A 7,550-nucleotide genomic window follows, 5' to 3' on the forward strand; every position below is an offset into this window, starting at 1 on the left:
TTGAATTTAAAAAAAATTTTTTTTGAGACAGAGTCTTGCTTTGTTGCCCAGGCTAGAGTGAGTGCTGTGGCATCAGCCTAGCTCACAGCAACCTCAAACTCCTGGGCTCAAGCAATCCTACTGCCTCAGCTTCCCGAGTAGCTGGCACTACAGGCATGTGCCACCATGCCCGGCTAATTTTTTCTATATATATTAGTTGGCCAATGAATTTCTTTCTATTTATTGTAGAGACGGGTCTCACTCTTCCTCAGGCTGGTTTTGAGCTCCTGGCCTCGAGCAATCTGCCCGCCTCAGCCTCCCAGAGTGCTAGGATTACAGGCTTGAGCCACCGCGCCTGGCCTGTTTTGTTTTTTGAAGCGAGGATTCCCTATGTTGCCCAGGCTGGTCTTGAATGCACTCTTGGCCTCAAGCAATCCTCCTGCCATGACTTCCCAAATCCTCTGAAGTTTTTTGTTTTTTTTTTTTAATTTTTAAACTTTTATTTCATTTTTCCTTTTTTTTTATGCCTAAAGGGAGTTGATACAGTTGTGTCTCTGAAGTTTTTGATTAGCACATTGACTTCTTGTTGTTCCTAAGACTGTTGTATGTTAACCATTATTAACTTACATTGCTCTCAGTAAGCACAGGATGTATCCTTTCAGCCAAATTTGTACAAATTACACAGAAAATCACCATTTCACAGCTCAAATAACCTTAAAAATCATTTCTTCTAAGCAGTGATGTACTGACAAATGTTTAACAGGCTGAGGGGGAGGTAATGCTGATTTATAACATGCTGGTTTCTGTGGTATAAATACTCCCATCATGGTCAATTTCAACATGAAACCAACATGAAATCAACCAGCTCATGAAGTTCCTGAAATTTTGACAGTTTTCAGGACATGGTAAGAGCTGGCTCCAGTACCCCACTGACTCTAAGCCCCTTGCTTTACATCTTCTTAAGGTTTGGGATGACAGATGGAGGTGTGATGAGAAATAACAGCCATTCATACTATGTTTAACTTGAATCCATTGTCATATAGGAGCAAACACACTGGAGTCAGAATCAGAAGTTACAGATTCAAGCTGGCCAGGTGCGGTGGCTCACGCCTGTAATCTTAGCACTCTGGGAGGCCAAGGCGGGGCGGATTGCTGGAGGTCAGGAGTTTGAAACCAGCCTGAGCAAGAGTGAGACGCCATCTCTACTATAAATAGAAAGAAATTAATTGATCAACTAATACATATAGAAAAAAATGAGCCGGGCATGGTGGCACATGCCTGTAGTCCCAGCTATTCGGGAGGCTGAGGCAGGAGGATTGCTTGAGCCCAGGAGATTGAGGTTGCTGTGAGCTAGGCTGACGCCACGGCACTCACTCTAGCCTGGGCAACAGACTGAGACTCTGTCTCACAAAAAAAAAAAAAAAAAAAAAAAAAAAAGGACTAGGTTAGATGATGTAGGGTGTAAAGAGTTATAAACTTATGGTAAAATCATAATTGTTGCCATGTTGCAAGTTTTGGCTGAGACTGGATCCTTTTTGTGAAATGTTAAGTCAGGTGAAATATTGATATAAATATACTTTTGGGGGGAATGTATATTTTTATTTACTGACAATCACTGACCGTTTTAACTATCCTTCACAATTAATTCCCATAACCAACTACATAACTTGATATCTCCACTTGGGTATTTAGCTCTCAAACCTCAAAAATACAAAACTGAAACATTTTGTCTCACTCCCCAAATCTACTTCCACCATCATTAGTCTTCTCCATCTTAGTAAATAGTCTACCACCCACTCACTTGTTCAAGCCAGTAATTTAGGCATAATCTTTCTGTTTGCATTACTTCCCACATTCCTCTGGTGGGCCCCCATCAATAACTATCTCCACAGCCAGCACCCTGTTCCAAGCCATCCCCATCTCCTGCTGTGCTACACAATAGCTTCCACTCTTGCCTCCCTCCAAGTCATTCTCCACACAACAACCAAAATGATTTTCTTAAAACTGAGATTGTCACCACTATACCTAACCTTTTATTTGTGGCTCATTTTATACTTATAGCAAATTTTAAACTCCACCATGGCCTACAAGGCCCTATATGACCTGAACCCTACCATCTCTCTATCCTTCTCTGTTATTCACCATGATCCAGCCACACTGGCTTTTCAGTTGCTAAAATATATCTAGCCCTTCTCAATCCTGAGGGTCTTTGTACACATTATTTGCATTGCCCTGAACACTCTTCCCAAGTTCTTTGCAAAGCTAGCTCCTTGTCAGCCTTTAGGTCTCAGATAAAATATTGCACTGACTTCCATAATTCTACCTAAGAGGAAAAGGGGGCAGCAATCTGGTTAATGCTGCGAAGGGGGAGTTCCTAGGAGATCTGTCTCAAAGCTGTATTTGCATAGCAAACACACTATCTTTACTTAGATTAAGTATAGATCAATAAAAAGTCAGTGTTTTCTAAAATGCTTTTATTCATATTTTATATAAGATTAAGGAAACATCATCTGTCCATAAAAATATAATTTAGAGTACCCTGAGGGAAGTGGCAAGCGATTCCAAGATGATGGAGAGGTAGACAAGGACTAGAGATTTTTATTTTCTTAGTCATAAGAGTCTATTTGCATTTTTTTTTTTTTTGAGACAGAGTCTCACTCTGTTGCCCAGGCTAGAGTGAGTGCTGTGGCATCAGCCTAGCTCACAGCAACCTCAAACTCCTGGGCTCAAGCAATCCTGCTGCCTCAGCCTCCAGAGTAGCTGGGACTACAGGCATGCACCACCATGCCCGGCTAATTTTTTCTATATATTTGTAGTTGGCCAATTAATTTCTTTCTATTTATAGTAGAGACGGGGTCTCGCTCTTGCTCAGGCTGGTTTCGAACTCCTGACCTCGAGCAATCCGATGACCTCGGCCTCCCAGTGTGCTAGGATTACAGGTGTGAGCCACTGCGCCTGGCCTATTTGCTCTTTTAAGTAGGTGCATGATGTGGTCCAATTTACATGATTGGATGAAGGAAGACTGAAAACTAAAAGGCCAACAAAAATTATAACTAACATTTATTGAGCATTTAATCTGTGACAGGTACAGTCAGTCAACTTTCCGTATTCCAGAGGCATTGGTTCCAGGACCCCTGTGGATACCAAACTCTGGATGCTCAAGTCCCTGATAAAAAATGGCATAACATTAGCATATAACCTATGCACATCCTCCTGTATACCTTAAATCATCTCTAGATTACTTAGAATACCTAATACAATGTAAATAATTGTTATATAGCATTGTTTTGTATTATTTTTATTGTTGTATTACTTTTTATTTTTATTTTTCAAACATTTTCTGTCTTTGGTTGGTTGAATCAGCAGATGTAGATCCCAAGGATACAGATGGCTAACTGTGCTATTCTAAGGTTTTTCCATTTATTCTCCTGTTGTATGTAGATTAATTCATTTAGCCCTCCCAACTACCCAATTATTATCATCATCCCCATTTTATTTTATTTTATTTATTTATTTTTTTTTAGTGGGGGCCAAACCACGTGGCTTTATTACACACTCGTGGACGAGGTTCTGGGGCCCCAAGAGAGGGGGGCCCCGGAAGTCGCCCATCATCCCCATTTTAAAGATGCAAAAACAAAGGCACAAGGAGGTTAGGTGCTTTTTTCCAGAATTACAAAGCTAGTAAGTGACAGAGCTAAGATTCTCTAGCGTCAAAACTCATGCTCTTCATCAATATGCTATAATGGTCCCCTTTTCTATAAGATTGTCACAATGCCACAAGCTTGAAATTGCAAAGGTCAGAATTACTATTATACAAAGGCAATAATGATGAAAAGGTGGGGAGATACTTGTGAGAAATTCAGGAAATAAAACTGACAATGTGGGGAAACAGCTGTGGAACGAGAGGAAGAGGGGAATCTAAGATGAGTCTCAGACTTCTGACTTGACTAACTGGGTAGTGGATGGGCTATTTGTAGAAATGGGAAATTCAAGAGAAGAAATCTGGTCGAAAAGATAGAAATTATTGGTCATTTCATGTTTGATGTACCTGTGAGGCAAAGAGGATAGCCAAGAAGTAATCAGAGATGCTAGTCTGTAGCCTAAGAAAGAGATCTAGGCTAGAGAAGTAGATTTTGGAGTTCTCATACAGATTTGTTAAAGGCAATTTCAGTTAAGAAGAGTATGCAGAACAAACAAAGAGGACTGAGAGCAGAATTCTGGGGAACATTATCATTTAGGGAATAAGACATTAAAAGTATCCAGTAGAGAAGCTAAGATACCAGAAGAGAGTAGTGTCACGGAATTCCAAGATGGAGTTTTAATGACAAAATTGTCTTTAACCCCACTAGAAAGTAAGCTCTATGAAGCCATGGGACATATCTGCTTTGTTCACCAATGTATCCCCAATGCTTATAAACCTGGCACATAGTAGATGGTCAAAAACATTTCCCGGCCTAATGAATAAGAAAACAAATCAAGAGAATTAAATTCCACACAAAGTTCTGGGAAGACAAAGAGTGAGAAGTATCCATTTTATTTAGCAACTTTGGGAGTGACTCCCTGACGATCTTGTCCAGAGCAATTTCAGTAGCATAGTGGGGCAAAAGCAAAACGGGAATACCTTAAAAGAATAAGTTACATAGTTTTCATGTATTACTTTTCTACATTTTTTTAACTGAAAAAAATTCTTGAGGTGCAGCCAGAAAGGTGGCCGCCGCTTCGCCCATCATGCAACACATTTTTATTAAATAGAAAAAAAATAAAAAATTCATAGAAGTTGATGGGAGTGAGAAAGTGTAGCCACTGGCACAACCCATTTCTGGATGAAATCTTGTCACGCAGGAAATAAGGAATATAGAGCTGCAATTACAAGGGGCACAGGATCAAAAGGCATTTTTCCTTAAAATGGGAGGAAACTTGCTTTGTTCACCGTCAAATTGCCGGGGCCAGGCACAATCTGGCCACTTAACAACAGGGTTCATCAGACAAGGCTGCCCACTATCTCCACTGCTGTTCAACATAGTGCTGGAAGTCTTGGCTACAGCAATCAGACAGGAAAATGGAATTAAAGGTATCCAAATAGGGGCAGAAGAGATCAAACTTTCACTGTTTGCTGATGATATAATATTATATCTAGAAAACCCCAAAGATTCAACCAAGAAACTCCTGGAACTGATCAATGAATTTAGTAAAGTCTCAGGATACAAAATCAATACACAGAAATCAGAGGCATTCATATACGCCAACAACAATCAAATTGAGAACCACATCAAAGACTTAATTCCCTTCACAATAGCAACAAAGAAATTAAAGTGCCTAGGAATATACTTAACCAAGGAGGTAAAAGACCTCTACAGGGAGAACTATGAAACACTGAGGAAGGAAATAGCAGAGGATGTAAACAGATGGAAATCCATACCATGCTCGTGGATCGGCAGACTCAACATCATCAAAATGTCTATACTACCCAAACTGATCTACAGATTCAATGCAATACCTATTAAAATCCCATCAGCATTCTTCACAGATATAGAAAAAATAATTTTACGCTTCGTATGGAACCAAAGAAGACCCCAAATATCAAAAGCAATTCTAGGCCGGGCGCGGTGGCTCACGCCTGTAATCCTAGCACTCTGGGAGGCCGAGGCGGGCGGATTGCTCAAGGTCAGGAGTTCAAAACCAGCCTGAGCGAGACCCCGTCTCTACCATAAAAAAATAGAAAGAAATTAATTGGCCAACTAATATATATAATATAAAATCAGCCGGGCATGGTGGCTCGTGCCTGTAGTCCCAGCTACTCGGGAGGCTGAGGCAGGAGGATTGCTTGAGCCCAGGAGTCTGAGGTTGCTGTGAGCGAGGCTGACGCCACGGCACTCACTCTAGCCTGGGCAAGAAAGCGAGACTCTGTCTCAAAAAAAAAAAAAAAAAAGCAATTCTAGGCAACAAAAACAAAATGGGAGGCATTAATATGCCAGATATCAAACTATACTACAAAGCTGTAGTAATTAAATCAATATGGTATTGGCACAAAAAAGGAATATTGACCAGTGGAACAGATGTGAGAATCCTGATATAAAACCATCCTCATATAGCCATCTCATCTTTGACAAAGCAGACAAAAACATACGCTGGGGAAAAGAATCCCTTTTCAATAAATGGTGCTGGGAAAACTGGATAGCCACCTGTAGAAGGCTAAAACAGGACCCACACCTTTCACCTCTCACAAAAACCAACTCATGCTGGATAACAGACTTAAACCTAAGGTATGAAACTATTAGAATTCTAGAGGAAAAAGTTGGAAACACTCTCCTAGACATCGGCCTGGGCAAAGAGTTTATGAAGAAGTCCCCAAAGGCAATCACAGCAGCAACAAAAATAAATAAATGGGACATGATCAAACTACAAAGCTTCTGCACAGCCAAAGAAATAGTCATGAAAGTAAACAGACAACCTACAGAATGGGAGAAAATTTTTGCATCCTATGCATCCGATAAGGGACTGATAACTAGAATATACTTAGAACTCACTAAAATTAGGAAGAAAAAATCAAATAACCCCATTAAAAAGTGGGCAAAGGACTTGAACAGAAATTTTTCTAAAGAAGACAGAAGAATGGCCAACAAACATATGAAAAAATGCTCAACATCTCTAATCATCAGGGAAATGCAAATCAAAACCACAATGAGATATCACTTAACTCCAGTGAGAATGGCCTTTATCAAAAAGTCTCCAAACAATAAATGCTGGCATGGATGCGGAGAGAGAGGAACACTCCTACACTGCTGGTGGGACTGCAAACTAGTTCAACCTCTGTGGAAAGCAATATGGAGATACCTTAAAGCGATACAAGTGAATCTACCATTTGATCCAGCAATCCCATTGCTGGGCATCTACCCAAAAGATCCAATGACACTCTACAAAAAAGACACCTGCACTCGAATGTTTATAGCAGCACAATTCATAATTGCAAGGCTGTGGAAACAGCCCAAGTGCCCATCAATCCAAGAATGGATTAATAAAATGTGGTATATGTATACCATGGAGTACTATTCAGCGCTAAGAAACAATGGTGACATAGCACATCTTATATTTTTCTGGTTAGAGCTGGAACCCATACTATTAAGTGAAGTTTCCCAAGAATGGAAAAACAAGCACCACATATACTCACCAGCAAATTGGTATTAACTGAACAGCACCTAAGTGGTCACATAGGTACTACAGTAATAGGGTATTGGGCAGGTGGGAGGGGGGAGGGGGGCGGGTATATACATATATAATTAGTGAGATGTGCACCATCTGGGGGATGGTCATGCTGGAGACTCAGACTTGTAGGGGGAGGGGGGAAATGGGCATTTATTGAAACCTTAAAATCTGTACCCCCATAATATGCTGAAATAAAAAAATAGCATTATATATATATAGTCATACATGTATTATGACATATACATGCATTTCATATTACATATATATACAAGAACAAATGTATGTGTTTATATTAATATGAAATGTTCTTCTGAGAATAAAGAACTAGAATTCTTATTGACTATTCTTCAAGATAATAGAAATTTGAT

This window comes from Microcebus murinus, chromosome X, assembly GCF_040939455.1.
Source record: "Microcebus murinus isolate Inina chromosome X, M.murinus_Inina_mat1.0, whole genome shotgun sequence".
Taxonomy (NCBI): Eukaryota; Metazoa; Chordata; class Mammalia; order Primates; family Cheirogaleidae; genus Microcebus; species Microcebus murinus.